The sequence below is a fragment of the Monomorium pharaonis genome, chromosome 11 (assembly GCF_013373865.1).
Source record: "Monomorium pharaonis isolate MP-MQ-018 chromosome 11, ASM1337386v2, whole genome shotgun sequence".
Taxonomy (NCBI): domain Eukaryota; kingdom Metazoa; phylum Arthropoda; class Insecta; order Hymenoptera; family Formicidae; genus Monomorium; species Monomorium pharaonis.
In genome coordinates, this window is record NC_050477.1 from 6,002,354 (window position 1) to 6,025,881 (window position 23,528).

The window sequence follows — 23,528 nt, forward strand, 5'->3', positions numbered from 1 at the left end:
TCTCCTTCCTTGTTTCGCCTTCCTCTCTTCTTTATAAGTCTCCTCGGGCGGAGCAACCTGAGCAAGGAGCCCGGGAAGATGAGACGGAGATAAAGGAAGAAGAGGGGCAAAGCCAGAGGGTCCTGATTAAAATATACGAGCCGCAGCCTCACGGATTTCTTCTTATAACCTCGGGTCCTTATATATCCCTCCCTTTCGTTTGCGCGCCCCGGCGAGAGGATACGGCGAGGGGCGCGCATTCAGAGAATTCGAAATGAAGCCCGCCATCGCGAATTCACGCGCCGCGTTCCGCGCGGTGGCGGCGGCGGCGGCGGCGGCTGCTGCGCGGAATTGGACCGAGCGTATATATTTTACGTGCCGGATTGGAGGGCGGATGCCGGATATATCGGGATTATACCGCTTTATACACCGCCAAGACGGCTGATGCGCGTAAACACGGTTACAATGTAAATCCGCCGCCGCGCCGCGCTCTCGCAACAACGCGCGATATATCGCGGAGAATTTGCCGCGGCCGTTTCGGCCGTGCCGTGTACGAATGGCCTAATCGAGAGAAAGATTAACCAATAAGTGGTATGCACAGGGTATACGTGTACAGGGGATTTACGAAAGGACCGATCGCGGACGAGCTGTCATTTAATTTGCACCATCGATAAATCGCAATTAGTGTCGTTCACTTATTATTCACGGTGCGGATTATTTGCCGACGTCTCAACTGTTTCCGCATACGATATCAATCAGTTACTCAATATTCAATCAGCATTCCAGGCTCGATTACATATCCCTCAGTTGCAGTTGCAATTACGTAATGTGTTACCGATTTTGGCGATGCCACGGCGCGCGGCGGCCCAACAGCCATGAGCGTAAACGTCACGTTGACTCGTACTCCCATAATTTCGCTGCTATCGACTGGATCGCTAGATCGGGGAACACAGGTGGCACGGCGCGAGTTTTACGATCGGGGCAAGAAACGATCAGCGACGGAAATTATTCGCGTACGAGAGGAACTGTAAAACTGTCGTCGTCGTTCGGTCGCGCTCCCTTGTTCTGTTTTATGTATCGTCACCTAACCGGGACTCGCTCGCCGTCATCGCAGCTGAGCGTTATGTTACAACACATATAGCGGTACGTACTCAAAAGTATTCTCGCTCCTTTCATGTCATTTGAAATAAATTTCATATAAGTGTACTACCTTCATTATTTCTATCATCTTTATTGCCAAAGTTCGATAATGTTTAATCATAGATTAACAACCACAACTGAAAAGAACAGAGAGAATTCTCACTTTACATTTAACTATTTTATAAAATAATTTTTTAATGTACTGAATAAATAGCAACATTTTATAACTGACCGCGTATTAAAAGTAACATTGTAAAATTATACAAACTTGATCATCATGTTGCTCTTTGTCTATATTTACTTACAACACATATTATATTAATATATATATTTTTTCATCGTTTTTTACACACGTTACATTTCTGCATCCATACAACATTTCTACATTAAATTATCTGTAAATAGTAAATATTAATATTTTTATAGATATATACAAAATTATATTTAGAAATTAAATAAAATATTGTATTTAGATATAAAATAATTAAATTTTAAATAAATATAATATATCGAATTTAAAATATAACCAAGACAATAAGAAATCAGATGTAATCCATTAAATATTGTATGAAAATTTAATGCTAAATTAAACTCAATCAAATACTTTTTACATTACAAAGTAAATTTTGCAGTTTTACATTCAATAATTTGTGATGTAATCATATAAGAAATAAATGTATTAAACGGTGCAATTACTCGACAAAAGAGCCGAATTATAAATCAATAGACATACTCACCCGCAGGAGGAACTTTACTCAGTTCTTGGTCGTAACAAGGTCGTAACGACGTCGTAACTGCTCCAAAGTTCAGTATGTCATAGTTGATGACGGCCGGCGAGAAATGATACGAAGTCTGACACGAATGATAGATCTGCCGCACAATCCATATTGCTGTCGGAATGAATTTTTCATATTCTCGATATACGTACGTCTTTATGAATTTTCATGTCGACATATAGATATTCCGTTATATTGCCAGCGCTATCAAACAGAGAGAAAAAGAAAGAGAAAGAATTATTTTTAATATAATACATTAAAGATTATATATTTCAGTATAAAATATTTCAATATAAATTTACGTATAACATATTAACTTCAAGATAATTTATAAAAAATTCTTTTGCTTCGCAACAAATTATATGGCACACACACACACACACTCTCTCTCTCTCTCATTCTCTATCTCCTCTCTCTGTCTTTCTCTCTCATGCAATTATATTTAATAATTCTTTTTAGATAAAGAGTAATCAATCAAGCACGCAAATTTTCATTAAAAAAAGATTTAATAATCTGCGAGTATAACAAAGTTAAAATACGCTATTAATAATCAACAGGTTCGTTCAGTTGACGTTAACGGGCGTTGTCAACATTAGCTGTTTGTCGCAATATACGTAGCACCTACGTATACGGAAGCAGAAGAGACAAAATCAGCTGAGTAGTGATAATCAATGTCATCTGAACTGTGAAAATCAATAGCAGATGACAGATCAATGCGCGTGTAGTTACGGATATCAGCACGAGAATTCTACGCTACGATATAATTCTGTGCTAATTACTGATAGCTAATCGATAACTCGAAAATTATTATGACTTTCGAGCACTTTCGTATATTAGAGTTTTGGAGATTCTAATTCCAGACTAATTCCAGAATTGAAGAATTGTGGTGGCCGGGTATACAAAGTGGCGGCGTATGCACGAAACCGATATGTAGCCAACAGTGGTCGGTGTACGTATCGGTGTTTATGGCGATAACTCCAGGTTCCACGCGCGATAACGATCCGCGATATACCTCCAAACGTCGCGTCGATATATACGCTGCGGTTTTGTATTTCGTAAAACATTATCGCTCGTGTTACCGATGCCGATGCTAATCAATTACAGCTTGACCAATGCCACGCCGCCGTTACAGCTACAGGCGCTACCGCGTTCCCTCATTTATCCCAGACGTCCAATTTCATCTCGCATTCTCGCGTTCCTCGCACGCGGGACTCTTACGAAATAAGATTCTCCCTCTTAAAAGGCAACGCGACACTCTCGCGCGTTTCGCCGCGCGCAGAATGTCACGGGATCCTATGATTTCAATTTTAACGACGAATTCTAGTCGGGAATTAAAATGTCAATGTAGTCGAATGTGACAAACACACCCTGCTGGATTCTCTCAAGAACGAGAAAACAACTCGATGTCGGAGGAGCGGAATCGTCATGTCAAAAGCGGAAGCGTCGGAGTTGGAAACGAGCAAAGTTAAGAGTCGTCCCGTTGTCACTTCCCTTCTTCCCTACTCCTTCTCTATCTACCTATCTCTCTCTCGCTATCTTTCAGAATGCGCGGAATATTATTAGATCGCGGAAGATTCAAGGGTCTGCGTGCGATCCAGGCCCAAAGTACACTACATTCTCAGACTGAGTCACCTAGCACCGAGTCTTGTTTATCATCGCAGTCATATCGGGGGATGGGGATGCGCGCGTTTTGCCGTGACGAGAGAGAGAGAGAGAGAGAGAGAGACTCCGTTCTCTCCCATGGCGCGGAGGTCGCGCAGCCGTAACGTAATTACGGGCGCGCTTAATTTGTTTGAAGTACATTGCGAAGTACGACGCGACGCGGCAGAGGTGTTAATGGCAACGCGAGACCCCATCCACTCGCACCACGAAGCTTGTCTAGCCCCGACTCTTTCTGCCAGTTGCAGGATGCTGCGACGCGACTATAAGCTGCCTCTTGCAAATTACGAAAAGGGAGGGGAAAACTCGGCGAGAGAACGGGGTAGTCGTGCTATCTAACGCGATGAAAGCCTGCGACGGATCTATACAGGATGCCATAGCACATATAAATGTTGTAATTAATTCTTGCTGCGCGCGTAGGAGCGCATTTCAAAATATATAATAGTCCAAGATGTATCTCAATAAAATAATTAAACAATTACTAAAAGGTCGAGCTTTAATTTTTGACTTTGCACAGCTAAAAAAATTAATAGTAAGCAATAGACGCTTGTAAAAAATGGCTGTTTAAAGTATGCCTCTACTGCCATCTTCAATAAACAGAGCTGCTAATTCGTGATTATGCAGGCGCATTAATATTTATCGTATCAATAAGGAGCACGTGAAATATGATCGGCGTCCATACCTGCCCACCAACAACCCGTTAAATAATGTCGTGCAAACGGATACGCGGCGTACGTGTTCATTGTTATTTAACATCGGTCGGTAGCAATAACATGGATGGACGTAATGCACCGGTTTGCGCACCAGCACAAAATTGTCCAATACGTGAAATATAATATTCCCGATAGAAATAATGGAGAACGCGTGAATCGTTAATACAAATAAAGTAATCGCTTATATAAATCAATAGCCTTTCCGCCCCCTTCCCCTCCCTTTCATCCCCCCCCTCCCCCTCCGCGGCGATTTTGCCCGTTAATTCCAAATTGTCGTGAATTTGCGCTGCGTGCCAATCTCCCGGTATAACGCCATGTACATATATCGTGGAAAAAAGGATAATTGGAACGGCAGCGCGTGGATAAACTTGCGTCGCCTTGTATTCACAAATAATTAGTTAATCGCATTCGTTTCCCTGTGTAACGCCGCTGCACACCCGAATAATCTCTCCACTTCGTTTTCCACGCCCGGAACTTGGGCGTTACTTCCGCCGCGGAAACTCTGATACATCGCGCGCGCCTCGTATCTCGGATGCGCGCAACATTGCTTTTGGATTACCAGCACTAGAGGAGTGTAGCATTCGCGCGCGCGCGGAACGTAGAGTAGAGGAGGAGGAAGTGGAGAATGAAGTGGATGAGGACTCGTGGTAGATATACACTTACATAACTACACACGTACGCGGATATATCACGGTAACGCAGGTCGGTTGCCTTCAGCCGTATCACCAGCGAGAGAGTTTGGCCAGCCAGCGAGTTGATCTCGTTGGTGTTGGGGCGCGTTGACGTGGATGTTACAGCGAGCGTGAGAGAGAACGAGCGAGAGAGCGAGCGAGTGAAAAGAGCGATGGTAGGCAGAAGCGGTAGAGTTTCGAAAGGGACGAAAGGGGAAAAGGGTTCGTAGCCAGAGGGGCCGCTCGAGCGAGTCTGTTAATTGGACCAATTACAGTAATTACTGAAAGTTTCGGTGCGGGCTACGGGAGGGAGCGAGACGGGGAGATGGGGCCGTAATACGGCACCACGACGAGCACACGCTTGCGACCGCCACCGCCACCGCCACCGCCGTCGCCGTCGCCGCCGTCGCCATCGCTATCGCCGACGCCGACGCCGACGCTCTCGCGTTCTCTCACTTCCCTCCGTTAACACTGCACACCGACATACCACACACACACACGCACACACACACACACACACGACGCCCACCGCCCGCGACATGACACAGAGCCGGGTATTAGCGATGACGCGTACTGGAGGGTACTTGCGGCTGGATACGCTTGTTTTCGTATTTAACCCCTCGGTGTCCCCGCCGCACACTTTGACCCTGTCGTTCCCCGTCTGCGTTATCAACCTCCATTAGGAGTAGCCGTACGCGAAAGTGGCTCTGATCAAATTAGCGATTATCATTCGGCTTTCGAGAAGGGCTTTTCAAACGAGAGTTTGAGGATTGAGTGCTCTCTCTCTCTCTCTCTCTCTCTCTCTCTCTCTCTCTCTCTCTCTCTCATTTGTCAGAGGCGGTCATAAAAATATATCGACGAGATAAAAAGTTATGTCTGCGAAAGAAATCGTGTAAACGAGAGCAAATGTCTTGCCGCAGCCAAGGGACAGGAGGGTGCTACTAAAAAAGAAGAAGAAGAAGAAGAAGAAGAAGAAGGAGAAGATGGACCATTGGTGAAGTGTGTCGAATTCCGAAGAGCCGGTGCCCGAATCACCGGGGTAATAAAAACTAAATGAAGAACAAAGCCCGTGCCTTTAGCGATCGGAAGCGGAAAATACAGCCGTGGGAGAAACGATGGGGCGATTGGAGACGTGCTGGGAATAATGGCGGCGGAATTACGCGCTTGGCAACGGCTCGAGAGGGGAAAAAGGCCACGCGATAGATCGAAACGGTGGTCGGGATTAGAGGGATGAGAAAGAAAAGGGTCGGCAAGAAAATCGAGAGAAATTAATTTATAGGGCCTACACAGGTAATTAAGTTTTCAGAAAGCCCCGGCTAACTCGCGGAGCCCCTCGAGCCCCCTTAAAGTCGGAATCCCACATCTCCCTTCGCCAGAACCGGCGGCGGGAATCATTTTCGCCTCTTTTTCTTTCCAGAAATTCAGACGTTCGTTCCGTCAGGCGTCGTCGCCGGCTCGCTGACGACAATAGGGGTGACTCTCCTTCCTTCCTTCCGTTGCGGTAAATCACGTATACCGTTTGGATCGAAGGGACTGCTTGGATCGCGGAACTCGTTGATTTTTATTGCCGTCGAGCCACGATTTATTTTACTTCGTTACGTCGTACGTCGAGAGTTGTGTATTCGCTCGCTGCCTACGAGGTGTTAGTACGACGGTGGATGTTTGTATGCGAGAATAACGCGCTCGTACGCTTGCGGCAAGTAGGAGTGCAAAAATCTGTTATATCCGCCACCCACGCGAGAATTCTTCGCGATGATAATCTGGGAAAACGGTGTTGCCGCCTGCCTGCCCGAGGGTTGCGCGCAAGGGGATAACTTATCCTTATCTTACTCTTCGGCGGTACTGGTCGTCTCGCCCCCACGACGACGACGACGACGACGATGACGCGATGGGCGCGACGACCTTTGCCGATAACGCTCCCCTAGGCCACGCGTCGATGATGTTCCATTTCCGTGTTGCGTGACGCCACACGACTCGCGTGTCAAAAGTCACCTTCGGCGACGGGGATCTTTCAACCCCTCGGATTAAATTATCTCGGTAATTTCGGAGTCTCCTCTCGAGTCAAATAAAAAAATTATGATTAAACTATAAGTCGTTTATATTAATCACGTGACGTAAACGTACGTTTGATACATTATTAGACATCTAAAATTAAAGACTGCGGCTGGAACCACGAGACAAGATTTTACGTGTCGTTCTAGGTACGCTACGTACATGCATCGTCAAATCGCGCGCGTACATACGCATACGCGTGCGGACGCAAACGATTTATACCAATTTGCCCAATAATTGTTGCCGTTATGTTAATTTTCAATCAGCCACACCGCTCGCCTCGCGTCCGCGTGCGTGACATGCAAATTCGGGCAAAATAGGGTATGCGCGAAACGCATAACGCGTTCGCGGGCCAACGGAGTCGCGACGCGCCGGAGCGGAGGGAGACGGCGGAATGTGAGCGTGTGCGAATTGGCGGAGCGCGACAGCGTGCGCGGCGTCACGCGTTAGCGACGAAGAGAATACCGGCGGCGAAACGAGATTGGCCTCGTCCAGATTCGCTTCGCTCGGCTACGCGCGGCTCAACCTGCACACGTACATAGATAAGTAAATAAATACAGTTGATCCCGAGAAGACGAAATCTTTTTAAATCACAACCGTGGAATAAACTCCGTTAATATTTCCTCGTGCAACGCGTTTACCTCCGGAAACGCGACCTGTGCTGTAATATTAAATACACCGAGTGTATTTCGAGTCTTTTCGTGACGAATTGGAGGAGCGTCTTTCTCGCTATAGCATTCGCGACCTCGCGACGTTGTTTCTCTCTCTCTCTCTTTCTCGTTCTGTACGTTCAAGCGCGAGCCGAGCGAGCGTGAGTATCCAGGTTTACACCCCTGTAAAAGTTTCATAGCCATATTCCACATCCACACGTCGTTAATTTTAGCGCGAGCAAGCGAGCGACTCGCTTTATTTTTATCGACTGACCTCAACACGATCGTTAAACCGCAGCGGATGTTTTCCCAACTTGCCGGACTTTCTCTCTCTCTCTCTCTCTCTCTCTCGCACGCACACGCGCACACATCACACACATACTGTGCCTTCGATGAGACCGCGAATACATTTCTCTTTCTCTCTCTGACGAATGCAACTTACGATCGCAGATGATTACATGGCGTATCGAGATGAGCTCAGCGGATGATCACGAATTAGCGTCAGTTAGCTCGACCGTATGTTCTTTTTCAAACATCATTCCGAAGCAAAATCGCAGATAAAAAGCACTATGCACATGCATGTGCCCTGAACTGACTCGGATGTGGTAGCTTCGGAAGAGCGGACGATTGCGAGATTCGGTCGATTGACATGGAGGTCGATAGCGGGCGTGTCGCCAGGGATGGCAACGTGTCAATTCCGAGGAAACAGGTGCTCAACGCCTCTGTGACAGCATGTTCGAGTTCTATCGGGTGCGCTGTGGCCAACGGAGATCGCGACGGAAGGAGGGGGAGAGTCCGGGGATGAGAGAAAGAGAGAGAGAGAGAGGGGGGGAGGGGGAAAGAGAGAGAGGGAGACAGGATGAATTCTATGCGCGGAGAAGCGCGACGCCGACATCGTCGACGTCGACGCCGGCCCGCTGGATGGTAGGGTGGTAGGGGGCTAACACGGGGATCGCGTGTTGAACATACACACAGTTAGCACCGCGCTCGAGGGGGTTAGTCGGGAGTAATGTCGGCTTGCCGGATGTTGGCAAGGGTTGTTAATAGGCCACCACGGTCCCTGGTTCCGCCCGACCGCCTGCCTCTTCTCTCTCCCTCTCTCTATCTGCTTACTCTTCCTCATCCTCGTCCTCGTCCTCATTGGATCCCGTCGCTTGCCCCACACCGTCACCAACCCTCGTGATTGTATCAACAGCCTCATCAGACTCATCCCCCTAAACCTACTCTGCGCGACCGTTGCACCTCTCGACTGCCACCTACCGTCCTCGACCCTGGAATTTAACGCGCGTACACGTACACATACATAGCTAAGACTAAATCAACGAATAAATTCGCAGAGATATCTATCCACAAAGATTCGATCCCGAATAGGGGATGAATTTGGAATAGGTCGGTGAATCCCCTACGATGACGTTGTCGGAAAATTAAGAAAACATGGATCGACCCGCATGGACGATTTAACGCGACTGCCAGGCGTGTCCGAAAGGCATCCCCCCTCCCCCCTCCCCCCTCCCTCTCCGTTCTCTCTCCCCGGGGAACAAAGCGCAAAGGGTGCGTAATTCCAAAAGGGGGCCACATGCTCGTGGACGCAAGCTACGGGGCACCACGGAGATAATGGATATGAGAACTCGTAGCCCTCAATTTTCAAAGGGGAGAAGCCCCTCGGAGAACCCAAGGGCGCAAGGGTGAGAAGATTCACTTTCTGTTTTGTATACTTTGCCACTCTCGCAACGAGTTGCATTCACAATCCCTCGGAACTTTAACGTGAGAGAAGGAGAAGTAATCTTTTCGGAAAGGTAATCTCGTGCCCAAGAGTACAATTACGATCGAGAGGGAAGCGTCGATATCAACGTGAAAATTACTTCAGGCCTGCTAATGGAGGTGGAATCGAGGGTTTTCGAGTTTTGCACGTTTGTTCGTGCGTAATGTTTGCGCATAATATTAATAAAACGCATTCAAAAGTACACGCGTAGCGCGTGTATGGTTACGTTTGTATTCATTAAAATAATTAATTAAAATAATGTAACGAACGAGACGTGGTCCGCAAACATCAACGAGATTAATATCAAATATAAACATCGGGCGATATCTCGAAAATGTGCGTGCATGCGTTCGATCACGTACGATAACGTACACCCTCTGCAATCGTGAATTTTATTGCGCCTACTCTACCGCTACCGCCGCCACCCCCATCAATCGTCCTTTTGCCCGACCGCAGATATGTATCCAACCAATCGAGGGCAAGCTCATGTACGGTGGCCCTCCGACAGACCGGAAATGGTTGCCACGCGACAAATTGGCCGGCGATTGGCACCCAAAGGAGGGGGGGGCGAGGGGGGAGGGGGAGAGGAGAAACGAGAGTGCGACAGGCAACGGACAAGTTTTTGCTTTCTTGATCTTCTTCGTCTCAATTAATTTCCCCCTGCTGTGATTGCTGTCGTCGAAACGTTATCTTCTTGTCCTCAAATTGTACTCAAATACATCCGCGATCGTGCGTAAGTGTCTCAACGATATTGGGGTCGTTTTTCGTCTCGTATGGTTTAACAAAATCGACGCGTATGCGCTTGTATAGCACGCGTAAATGCTGGCTGCGTGCTTTCACGCCCGCATTGTTCGATGATATTTTTTTTTCTCTTTTATCGTTCGTACTGACGGTAGGTATTATTGTGTTTGTCATTCTCGGTATACACACGTGCGTATTGACTGATTGCAGCGATTTAAAATCATACTCGTTTAAATATCACGTACGTGTACGCGTGACGTAACGGTGCCGAGGGTTCGCTCGCGGATATTTGTATTAATAATAATTTGCGAAAACTCTTCAAATATTGTGAAGGGAAAAAAAGTACCATTCGCATTAAAGTGAAAACTCTTCTTCCTATTTTCGCAAGTTCTTCATTTTCTTGCGCCAGTTTCTACCTCGCGATTCTTGGCACGAGATTTACTTTCCTTGTCGACTGTACTCCAGCCTCCCCTGGTTTCTTCCCCCAAAACCGGTACATCGGCACTATAGTGCACGAGGTAATGAAGTGGCAACACGGCGTTTCCAGGGGTCGAGAACGGGGGTGAGATTGATACCTCCAGTCACGTCGGACGGCAGGGAGGGATGAGGTGTCGAGAAACCGGATCGACGATGTAAGGGGGAGCAAGTAGAGAATAAGAGGAGAAGTGAGCGAAACAGAGAGAAAATACCGATAGTAGAACAGAGATAGGAAAGGCGCGAAAAAGACGCGGAAGTTGATTTCAGTCCAGGAGGAACAAAGAGAACAGGGCGAAGTAAATGGAGAGAGAAACGCGTAGAAGTTTCGGTCGGTTAGATATTCCCCAACGACCCCAACGACGTCCGCTCGTTAATTTAGAAAATTAGAAAGAGCCAGATCGGTTTTCTGCGTTATCGTGATCTTTTAATTGAAACTCTAAAATGAATTGAAGTACAAGTGTACAGTTTATTTATTGATTTGACGATACTTAAAAAAAAATGTGTATATGAAAGAAATGGCTATCGCTTGATAGATAAAGTATCTCTGATTTGATTGAACGTAACCAGATATTCTATTTCTATGTAACCCGCCATGTGCGTTTGATACGCGCTAACGAGTAACACATATCTTAAAACAATAAAGATATCACTCTCCAATGAAGCTGGCGTGATGCATTGTTCGATCTAGACCTGTCGAAATTGACGTGTTCGAGCCTCAAGAAGTCGAGAGGGACTTTGACACGTACAAAAGGAAAGAGAAAAGGAGGGTAGAAAGGCGAGGGGAGAGAGAGAGAGAGAGAGAGAGCCGCAAATGAATTTTTCCCGCATGGGCGAGCATACGAGTACTCTTCACTCGGTCGACTCAACTGCATATCTACTACTGGCATAACGCGCGGAGTGGCCTTTCGTCCTCGAAAAGATGTTAAGAGCCTTTCAAAAGTGACGATGCGCCGTGGCGCCAGATGCAACGGCGATATAAGCAGAGTTTCGAGGTGAGACGAGGCCTCGGGGGTCTCCTCGAAATCCCCGATCAATATTGAGTAAACGAGAATGACAATTCTTGCCTCTATTACACATGAGAACACATACCAATGGGAGAAGAACCAATGATTGCGGGTAATTACTTTTTCGCCGTTACGTATTCTCTCCCTGCGTTTTTAGGCGGCAGCCGCAACGTTATGTTCCACGTCGATTGTATTTGTTATTGAAACGTATCCCCGTATAAAACGCGAACAAAATTCAATTTTTTTCACGGACCAAAATATATTCGATTCGTTTCCGCGCGCACTCTTTTTCTCTCTTCCCTCCCCGTTCCCTCTCCTTTCCTCCCCTCCGCCCCGTACGTTCAACGCAATTAGTCCGGGAAGTTATTAAATTGCGCGCGACTCGATACGATGTGACACAAAATTGCAAGCGGCAAACGCTTTGGAGTATTCATTAAATTTTGTCGCGCGCAAAACGTATTTGCGAAACAAATTAAAAACAAACAATCCCCCTCGCGGTGAGTATCGCGATACCGAACGCGAAAACGACTCTCTCTTTCTCTTTCTCTCTCAATAGAGGTCCAATATTTCTCATGCAACGTTATTAGTTTCACTAATAGACTTTTATGAAAGATCAAGACGCATTGATTATATACTTTGTAAATTTTCAATCGCAAAGTCTGCAATAGTTTCAGAGTAAACATACGATAATATCTGTCTAATATATCAAACAATCAAAACGCGTGCGCGCGCACGCGCACACACACACACAAAGTACCGAGCAATAAAATATCTACATTGTAAATATTACTGCATCTGTTGTATGATAAATCTGTTCGCAACGGTTTTAACTTTCTAACCTTCTTTATACACGTTAGGTCACGCTTTTAATTTAATTTTTATTACTTTCACAGGTATAATATAAAATTCCAGAATTCTAGAAAATATTTATGTGATTGTTGATTAAAAAAGATTGTACATAAATGTTACAACTAATTACAATACTTTCAGTTTGTTGTTCAAAGACAAACGCGCGGGATGCAAATAACGCCATTGTGTGTATACAGAAGGTTAATTCACATAAATGTGAAATTACCTCATGAGTCTAGTCGCTATCCTTTCGCACCTCACGTTCTTCTCCTCTTCCTTCGTAGCTTCTTATCAACCTTCGCCCTGATTAACTCCCGGCCGGTGCGAGTTCGCGGCATGGTGATGAAAAGATTTCCCGAGTACGTAATGCATTGCCCGCAAGCACGTACAAATGCTATAACGGCACGGCGATAATGACTCATTAATGCGCGAGATATTTACGCGCTCGAGCTTGTGGTGAGGCAAAGAGGGAGAGGAAGGGGGAGGGGGATAGGCTAGAGTTCAGGCGGCACTCGGGGATTGATTATCTCGTGCTGTTACAGTCACCTGCAGGCGTAGACGATGTTTATACTACTACGTGTCCCGCATACGTGTGAGTACGTACGGCGAAGCGCGGGGCCTGGTAACCGGAGGCGGGAATGAAGTATTATCGTCGGCAAATATTTATGTCACGCTGGGCTTTGAATCACGTCCTCTCCCTCTTTTCCCCCCATCTCTCTCTCTCTCTCTCTCTCTTTCGCGTCACCGGTAGAAGAGACGCTATTTACTTGCAAGATTAGGCCGTAGTGCTCGAAATTTTCGCGACGTATCGATAGGTGCTGCATAATAATAATCGTTCCGTACGCGCGTCGATGGCGCCGTTGCGTAAAATAATTGCGGAACGCATAAAACGATCGACGATGCACTGTTTACCTTTATCGCCCCGTCGTTGATGCGAGTACCCTGAAAAAAAGTATTGCCAAACATTTTTTTGTTCACACGGCAATCAGAGAGAAAGAGACTATTGAGCGAAACAAAATATCGAAATATACACGTCGACCAATGTATTAGGCAACATTACCTTGGTGTGTGCGAGTTGAATGCATGTTTTACGATGTTTAGATTGTTTATTACATATATGCAATAAAGATTTGCCGTGTTTGGTGTAACGGTTATTTACCGTCGACGGAAACACTCGACACAGTGCGTTATCGCGCGCCGGTTGACGCTTTAGAAATTAATACGCCGATATCACATATTAATTCGGCGCGATCGATAATACATGCACGGCGAAAACGGTAAACGACCCAGTCGGATAAAGCCGGCGGCCATATGTATTTTTAATGACGCGGACTCGAGAGCGTAGCGGACTTGAACGACGTCTAATAAAGGTCCGCTATTACAGGCCAATTGCTCAGTCATCGTTAAGGTTAAAAGCAGGTTTGTGCCGTAAATTTCAAGATTACGTCTACACGAATCGTTTACATATCGTTATGTTTACACAAATCTTGTTCAAACAATACAGGTAATGTAAACTATTCTAAATTGGATACAATATAGATACAGGTACAAAAATAATTAAGTTACAAGATTGTTAATATATATTTTCGATCTTTAGTATTAATGAAATAAAAATATATGCAAAAAAAAAATAGAAAAATAAAATGTCACTATTTTTAGTAAAATCGGAATTTTCAGAATCTATGGATTATTGTTTATAGATGACAGGTAAAACGTAGTTTGCATTGCATACAGGTAATGCAAATTATTAATATTTTATGTGCAAATGGACAGCCCCCGGTTAAAAAAAAAAAAAAAAAAAAATCTACGAGAGCGATTTTGGTGCTCGACGGGCGATAATTCGCAAATGGCTCGTTATGGCAAAACTCGTCACCGTTCATCGTTCAGCTGGGACATTTTACAGGCTACTTAAAAAATCGAGTGTACAGTGTCGTCGAAAAATTGACGTCGTTAGCGCACGTTTTGTAGCAACTCTACTAATAAATACATAAATCATAAGCTTCTTAAAATTCTTCGCAAAGCCAGGAGAGACGTCGTTCCTCGCATTTAGATAAATTACCCGAAGAGGGAGAAAGAGAGAAAGAGATTATCGTGCGTTAGAGAGGCGAGGATTCGCGAATGCGTCCACAATAGACACCTGCTTGATCCCGTTTAAGCCAACGAGGGAGAAGCGTAAGGCCGCGTAAGGCGAGAACGCGCGCGGGACAACACGCACTACTCGCCTCGGTTTATACCTGCGCGCGCCTTGAAAGGCAGGAATTATTTTCACGAGTTCCAGGCAGGCAGGCAGGCAGGCAGGCAGAGGCTTGTCTCCCTTTGTGGGCCTCCTCTCACGCTGCAGGCAGGTGCTCGATCGTCGCGGCCGCGCTTCAATTCTCTCTTTACGGCCCGCAGCTTGCCTGCCTCTGCTTGCCTGCCTGCCTTCCATTACAGAAAAACGTCTCCATTCACGCTACGCGTTTTAATCCGCTCCGTGTCTCTCCGCTACGCCTTGCATGGCTTCGCCGATCGTATTCTTATCGCGCTCGACTCAACGATTGCGCTCACCTTGTTCGCGATCGACAAGCCGGTTATCGATGCGCGATCAGCGACGACCTATAAAATATCGTCGCGCGAGATCGAATCATCCCCTTTCGCCCCCTTTTCCTCCCGCCTCTCTCTTCCGCTGGCGGTTTCAATCGTGGCTCGCATGTACAATTACATCGCTATTAAAAATTTTATCACCTCTCGCGCACTCCGCCGCAAACGAAATCGCGCGTTTCGCGGAGCATTAATGCGATCGGAGGGGGTCGTTAACCTCGCAATGCTCCACTAATGGCGCCGTCGATTATAAAATTATTTTAATTCACGGATATCCCCGGATACTCGTGTGTACTGCCTAATTAAAAAAAAAAAAAAAAAGGAATTATGATAGAGCGATCGCGCGCGAGCATGCGCGGCCTGCAGAAGAGCTCGCGCGCGTGGAAACGTTAATAACGATTAATTAAAAGAGCGTATAAATTTTTCAAGAGTGTGTTTCGGCATGTGTGTTTCTCCCGAATGATATATAAAAACTGGCTCGTCGGCACTTTTGCGGCCGCGTGTACACGACCACCATTCACTTTGCTCGCCAAGCGTAGCTTTACCTTTTTCGCGCCCCTTCCCCCTCCCCCTCTCTCTACCAATCTTTTTCCGTCTCGTCTTCTTGTTCCCTTACCCACCCTGTCCTACCCTTTACGAGATAGAAAACGGGGCTAAACAGTCCTGTGTTTGTGGTAGGGCGGTCGGGTAATAAATCGCTCGACGAGCTAGTGGAAGCCGATCCTGACCCGACGAGAAAAGAGAACACGGCTTGAAAGGAAGCGGGCAAAAGGGAACAAAGAAAAAAAGCTCGCACGAGCTCGCGCAAGGCGCTGGAAGGGGAGAGAGAAAGAGAGAGAGAGAGAGAGAGAGAATGCTCGAAGGGAACAGGCTGGGAATAGAAGGATTCGGAGTACTTGTATCTTGTTACCCTGTTTGTTACGGGGAGGACTCGAGAGGCCGCGGGGGTAAGCAGAAATCGGTTTTCGAGACCGAAGTCTCAACAATGAGGACAAACGAAACGAGAAACGAGTAAAGAAGAATGCGTATCTGAGACTGCTCTTTCTCTCCTCGTCTTTCTCCCGATGCCAAAGTCCAAATTTACAAGAGAGAAAAACAACCGTCCTAGAGAAAAATCCGTTTCCCGTCTCTCGGCGCCGATCACCCCGCAGACAGATATAAAAATATATTTAAAAAAAAAAAAAAAAAAAAAATACATGTACATATATATCTTTGTTCGTAAACAGACGCGCGCGGCGTACAGAACGATTTCGAGTTAAACAAGTCCTCGAATCGCGCCCGCGCCGCAGAAATTCCGCGCGCTCTTATCGCGCTTGACATTATCGCCGCGCTTCCATATCTGCCCGCTTATCTCGCTACGCGAGTGAGTTCCTACGATTTAAGTCGGACGCAAATACAACGATACATCCGATAAACAGATCGACACGTTCGGTCGTCTCGTATCTCGTCGCGCGGACGATAAACGCTCGCCGCGGGCCGGGCGGGGAGAGAAAGGTCGAGCGAAACGCAAGTTCTTTTTCTATCGACGAACGTGGTGGAATCAGCACGGGAACGGCCCTCTGCTGCCCTATCTCTCGAGTATACACGTACGTGTGTACGTACATACATACATACATACATACATATATACATATCGCGCGGCGATAAAACAAGCGAGGATTGTGCAAAACAAATTGACGGCGCCGATAATTGCGTCCGAATGCCCCCGTGGGCATTCCATTGCGAAACTCCATCCGCGATCTCCCGATCGGAAACTCGCGAGTTTCCGTCCCGGGCGAATCTTGAAAATTAGCCTACCGCCGCTGTGCGGTGGGACAAACGATAGCTGTCTTCTCCAATTACGGCGCGCAAAGACCTTTGCAACTTCGCTTTTCCAATCGGAGTCTCGACTTTCCACTTGTTCGCCGTCAGTCGTTGCTCGAAAACTCGTCGGTCGTTCGTCGGACTCCCCATAATAGAATAACCGACGAAAAACGGAGCCAATTCAGTTGGAAATCTCTTCCAAATCGGAGAAAGACCGCTATTATTTGTTTCATCTGCATAGCGATGGTAAGCCGATTTCGAAATTCCCTAGTTGGAAACTCGTGTTTCCGATCTCGAAATCGTAAATAGTTTCATAATACATGCCCCGGCGCGTTTACCAGGGGACTGAACAATTTACACATCGTCTCGCACGTGCATATTAACTTGTAGCGGTGTAATGTACATTCAATAACAATTTCGCTGCTGGTGAGAGAGAGAGAGAGAGAGAGAGAGAGAGAGAGAGAGAGAGAGAGAGAGAGAGAGAGAGAGAGATAGGGGAGGGGAGTAGAAATGACAAAAAAAAGACATCTAATTGTGTAATTTCATGGAACTATTGCGCAGCGATACGTGTAACAATCATATATTTTCGATGTGATACGAACGAATGTGTGTCGCTACATTACATTTATATATTCGTACGCGCCGATATAACACACAGAGAAACATATTCCAAACATATTCAGAAGCGGCGATTTACAATGGCGAGATACGAGCGTAACGGAAGAGGGTGCCTTTTTTTCAGCGCAGAAGGTATCTTCTCCCTCGATTATAATCAGGACGATTCGGGAAAGGTGCGGAGGGAGGGAGGGAGGGAGGAAAGAAGGGATTACGAATAAAAGACGCCACCGTCAGCAATAAAGAAGTAGCTGTATAATCTCATCCGAGCCGAGGGTATAATGTACTTACAATTAGGTATCCCTTCATGTTGTATTTGCTTTTATTGCCCTCCCTCTCTCTCTCTCTCTCTCTCTCTTCTCCCTTCTTCCTTTTACTCTCGCTCTCCTCGTCTTTCTCCAAACAAATCTTTCTCCTTCTCACTCCCTCACGCTCGACGGCCACCCCATATATCCCTCTGCCATTTATGCTTTAATCAGCGACACAGTCGAGGTTAAGGGATCTTCCCTGATGCGATGACCCTCCTAGGAACTTCCATCGTTTCTTCCTCCCTTCTGTGTACATTAGATATATGTACGCGCGAACTGGCGGAAAGGGAGGACGAAGCAGACAAGTCAGATTCTGCTCCTCGGGTGGAAATTTCCTTGCTCTCATTAGAAAAACTCTTGAGATAGAGAGGAAAGTGTTCCGTCCCTCTTTAGGAAGAATAAATAAACGTAACGGCGAGGGATACCGAGGGACGGCGAGATGCAGCGGGAGACCAAGTTGATGGAGTGGCGTCTGAGAAATCAGTTATTATAATTAAACCATCCCGATTATTATCCCGGTTGCGTTTACCGTCGAAGCGAGTCGATCGGCAGATCGGGGTGCGCGTTCGACACGCCCATTAATTCGCTCTCGAGCACGTAAGTGGATCTTTAGCTCCTCGAGCCGAACACGATTGGCACGACGGCCAGCAGCATCGTTCGATCGCCGGCTCGATCGAAACGTTTATCGCGGAGTCGCGAGAGACGAAGCGAGCGGCAGTTTTGCATCCGGTATCGTCACGATACGGATTAACGATTGTACGCGCGCGCGCGCGCGTGTCGTTGTCGTCGTGTAATTACCCCGTTTTCCACGCTCGAACGAACTCGTCTGCTCTTTCCTACTCGTGACTCGAGTATGCCCCAACGAAGATACGTTCCTCGTCTTGGCGACGACGACGTCGACGTCGATGACGATTCACCCAAGCGGTGTCCGTAATACCCCGCTCGCCACGGGTCACGCTTCGCTCGTTTTGGCCGTTTCGCCACGCTCCACGGCGCAATAAATCATCTCGCGGAACCGTTCGACCGGAAACCGATTTCGTACGCTCCGCGCTCGTCGTTGTCGATGATGACGCCGCCGCCGACGACGACGACGACGACGACAACGTAGAATCGCCTGCAGCGATATATTTGACGTTCCTACCGAGCGAGAAATAATTCTTCTCTCCTCGGTTCAGCGCGGAACGACCGCGAAACAAATTTCTTGGCTACCCGCCAAAGATCACTAAAGGAACAGCACGGGGTTTATTCCCTGCTTCTTCATTCGCCGAGTATCTCGTCCGACGTAATGTCCATCGCACGATAAACGCGAGAATTTTTTGAGTCGATTGCCGTTTGCTTCGCAAACAAAAGTATCTGGGTAAAAAATGTTTAAATTTATATCAACTTGATATATTTCCAAATACGATATTACTCCAAGATTATTACTTTGTCAGGTACTTGAGCCTAATAAGACTTAACCCTAAATGAGGCCCACTTTTGAATTTACCATTTGAAACCGCGCTTTGTACGTAAAATATATGCTTAAAAAATGTGTGATAGAAAGTAAAGAGAGATCGGAAAATTAGAATCGACAATGCTTCAGTTTAGTCTAACGAAAACTTGTGACAAAGTGAGTTTATAAACGTTATTCATTGCAAAGGTTTTAAGTACATTATTGAGATATTTTGTTTTTGTGATTAATAATAATTTTTATTAATAAAACTAATTAAACAGATAATAAATGTGTAGTTTCTTTATTACTTTTAATTTATTTCTTGTTTTAGTTATATTTATATCATATGATAAGGCCCGATGTCAATAGTCCAAAAGTTTAAAAGAAAACTTTTGGACTATTTATAAGTATTTTATATATAAACTTATAAAAATATCTTTTATTTTCGTGAGTAACTGTAATAAAGGTTTTATTTATTCATTTAGTTTTGTTTCAATATATTTCTATAAATAGTTTTTAGAAAATAAAATAAATTAAGCGAACCTTACTTGACGCAAATCTCGTAAAAAGATTCAGATCTAAAGAGGCTCATGAAATATACAATTATACAAAGTCCACATTTTAGAAATCGAATAAAAAATTCAATTAATTCAACGTTTTCAACATTTAAGCTAAGAATCAAAATGTGTGTATTGCATTTGACTAACAGACTTGATAGAAGAGTTTTGAAAAATCTAGGTGTCAAGCAGAATGTAATATTTGCAAACATACATATACCTGTTCGCCATTGTGGCCATTCGATAGTCATCTGGTAGTTCGTTGCATAAACCTTTCCGTTGCCGTTAATAAATTCCAAACTGTATATGTATATAGAGAGGGTATAGGTTTATGGTCTTTGTGTATGCGCGCGTCGCGCGCGCGCGAGGACCGAAAGAAGCGCGCGAGAGCACCTTTTTGTCGGCGCAGGGTTCGACAGGGAGCGGATCAAGGCGGAATGCCGAAAGCGGCGATAGGCGACGAGCAAGAAAAGCTGTGCGTTCAATCGTAAAAACTCCTCGGCGCCGCTTTGATTCTCTCCCCCTTCCTTTCGTAGATACGCGCTCGGCGGATTTCCCGAAGCGTTTGAAGCGGTCTCAAGATCGGGCGGGAACCTGGAGCTTACGCACGCTTGAATATTTAATAAAGAAATTTGGCGCGCGGGAACCGCGCCGTTACGCCTTCGGAAATTGGTTACCGGAAATTGCAGAGCAACGTCTGATGTGCATCGTTACTTCAAGTATCATATTGACGCGTATTAAATGTACTACGCGACACGTGTAAGGAAGGCGGAGAGATATCGAATTGTCGTTCGAGCGAGAGCGATAGCTGTCTTTAACGATCGATACCGATCGGCGTTGGTTCAGTTTTACAAATATAACACGAATCGTGCGGGAGACTTCGACACGAAAGAGAGAGAGAGAGAGAGAGAGAGAGAGAGAGAGAGAGAGAGAGAGAGAGAGAGAGAGAGAGACGGGGAAAGGAGGCTGTGTGCAACGAATGAAGCAAATGGCACGAACAACATGGTCCTCGTCTCGTAGGTCGGTGGTGGCAACGACGACGATGGCCAATCCGGTCAGAGCGAAACCGGCCGAGCGATTAAAACGCCGCCACGACGCTCTTGGTCTCGTCGTGTTGCGTTGCGTTGCGTCCCGACTCGTCTCGTCTCGTCTCGTCTCATCTCGTCTCGTCTCGTCTCGTCTCGTCTCGTCTCGTTTCGTCTCGTCTCGTCTCGTCTCGTCTCGTCTCGTCTCGTCTCGTCTCGTCTCGTCTCGTCTCTTCTCGTCTCGTTTCGCCTCGTCTCGCCTCGCCGGCGGATAGCGGAGGTCCGAGAGCTCTTCCCGAGGGTTAATTAAAACCTCTCTAATTATTTATAAACAGTCATTTCTTTTTGCCGCCTGATAATAAACGCGTAATGCCCGCGCCGCCAGCGGATTGGCCTGCGCGCACCAACAGCGCCGTCCGATTGGCGGAGGGTGGCCGACTATCCCGTTCGAGTCCGCGCGGACTTGACTCCTCGTTCGTCCTCGTCGCTCTCTCACGTCACTCTCTCGTAGCGCTCGGGCATCGCTTTCGCTCTCGTCTCTCCATCGCTCGTAGACGAGCGCTCGAGCGGGCTCGGTCTACCGGCGCGTAATCTGTAAATCCTCGAGCGTGGAGACAGAGAGAGGGAGGGAGAAAGGGAGGGAGGGAGAGAGAGAGAGAGAGAGAGAGAGAGAGAGAGAGAGAGAGAGAGAGAGAGAGAGAGAGAGAGAGAGAGAGAGAGAGCATACAAGTCCAGTAAGTTGCTCGAACGGAATCCTCGTTCTCTTACTTCTCTCCACCTCCTCTCTTACTCCCAACTGCTTTACTTCCTTCCTCCGCGGCGCGCATCTCGGTCTTCGTCTCCGTCTTCGTGTTCCCGCTGTGCGGCGGCGCATCCTTCCGTCCTTCCGACCGACCCTCTTCACTTCTTTATCCTCCACGAGCATGATTCTACCTCCGTCGTTCTCCATCTCTCGACTTTGAGAGAGTAGGTAGTGGTGACGGCGGCGGTGGCGGCGGCGACGACGACGACGACGACGACGACGGTGGTGGTGGTGGTGCCCACTCAAAGTAGGAAGAAGTAGGGAATTTCTTTCAGCGCCGACAAAAACTTTGCCTCTCTGCCCAATATTGATTCGCGCTCTAATCCATCGAGAAAGAGAGACCTCCTTTCCCGCACTCTTCTCGCCTTTCGACGTGGGGTTTCTTCCCTCGCGCTCTTTTCTCCTCGTCTTTGGTTTTCCATCGTCGTCGTCGTCGTCGTTTTCGTCGTCTCCTTACGTCGTCGACAAAATAAACCGTCGTCGATAGCCTGCGGTATAAGTAATAACCTCGAAAGGCAAAGAGAGAGAAAGAGGGAGAGAAAGCGAGAGATGGTATCGGGAGGACGGCATCTGGCGAAAGGACGTGTGCAACGACAAGGGGTGTCTCTCTCTCTCTCTCTCTCTCAGAGCCGTAATTTAGTAGTTATGGATATCGGTCCCGATATCCGAACCCGGCGACCTTAATTCGATAGGATCGCGAGGGGCGGACTTTTTCAATTAGTGCCGTATCCCTTTGTTCTGTCCGAGTATTTATCCCGCTTTTATTTTCATTCATTCTGCCGGGATATTCCTTTCGACGTTACTCGTTAGCCGAGAAAAAAATAATGAATTTTCTGGATTACCTAGGGATAGGCATCTATGAAATCTCGGTCGAGCGGCCTTATACACGATTACGAATAAGACAAATTTTTTTCGACATTCAATGAAGAATGTTTATTACATTTAAACTTGTGGCATTGTATACAACTTGGCTAATAATCCTCGGCTACGACCACCTATTAAGAAAGGACGATACAAATTGCGCGGTCCAATTGAATAATCCATGAGAATCGCGTCTTTCTTCCGTTCTCGTAACTCTCTGGTAGCTGGTAATACAAATTTAAGGGAATACAGCGGCGTCTTGTCGTTCGCTGAAAAAGAGGGGAAGCGGAGGCTAAGAATCAGGAGGAGGAATAGGTAAGAAAGAAGGAAGAAGTAGAAAGGAAATGGAAAAGGATCGTGGTGCGCGCAAGCAATGAAAAATAATAGCGGAGCACCGCCCTCGTCGTTTCCCTCTTACACCCCGACGGTGAAAAAACTGCAAAGGAGCAGGCGAGACAGAGAGAGAAAGAAAAGCGCCTCGGCGCCGTGCCCTTTAATCTTCGCCTTTAAGTCACGAACCGTTTCGCGACTTTAGCGCGAAATGAAAAATTCATTTCCACTGAGACGATGACACGAGATATGCCACCTCACCCTCCTCCTCCTCCTCCTCCTCCTCTCCTTCTTTCTCTCTCTCTTGCTTCTTTCATCGTTTTTCCAGGCACTTCTTAATGTTCCGCCTGTCACCGTCGTGGAATTCATTACGGCAGAGTCGCGCGAGAGCACAAACGATCATCTGGAAACCATTCGATTCGCGTAATTCGTACAAGTCTCGATTCCATGCGAGCGAACTTTTCGTTCTCGTCTCGCCGATAATGGCGCACACGTTTTACCTCCTGGAAAAATTGTCTCCTCAAAAAACAGCAAGTTTCTCAAGCAGTCGTTAGAAATTTAAACATTTAAAGACCAAGGAGTTCCACTACCTTTCTCGCCTGCCTCGCAAATTACGGGACCGTCTTACGTAAGAGAGCTGACACTAATTATTTCCCACGCGGAGGCGATTGCTTCGTGCTTCACGATTTTATCGGATACCCGGATCGCTATATTTTCCACCGGGCGGTGTGTGCCACTGCGC

The 23,528-nt window shown here is 46.7% G+C and overlaps 1 long non-coding RNA gene across 2 annotated transcripts in view; it reads right to left on the minus strand.

Annotated features, from left to right (window-relative positions):
• Positions 1–1,194: 1,194 nt before the first annotated feature.
• LOC105838427 overlaps positions 1,195–23,528 on the minus strand; it is a 30,604-nt gene continuing 8,270 nt past the window's right edge. Inside the window, exons 1-3 of one of the 2 annotated variants that reach the window (XR_001139224.3) lie at positions 12,700–16,205; positions 1,857–2,099; positions 1,195–1,514 (exon numbers count right to left, since the gene is read on the minus strand). This is a non-coding gene — a long non-coding RNA (uncharacterized LOC105838427). Of the gene's footprint in view, positions 1,515–1,856; positions 2,100–12,699; positions 16,206–23,528 lie in introns of those variants that run through there. The other variant, XR_004965082.1, reaches the window with a different exon arrangement.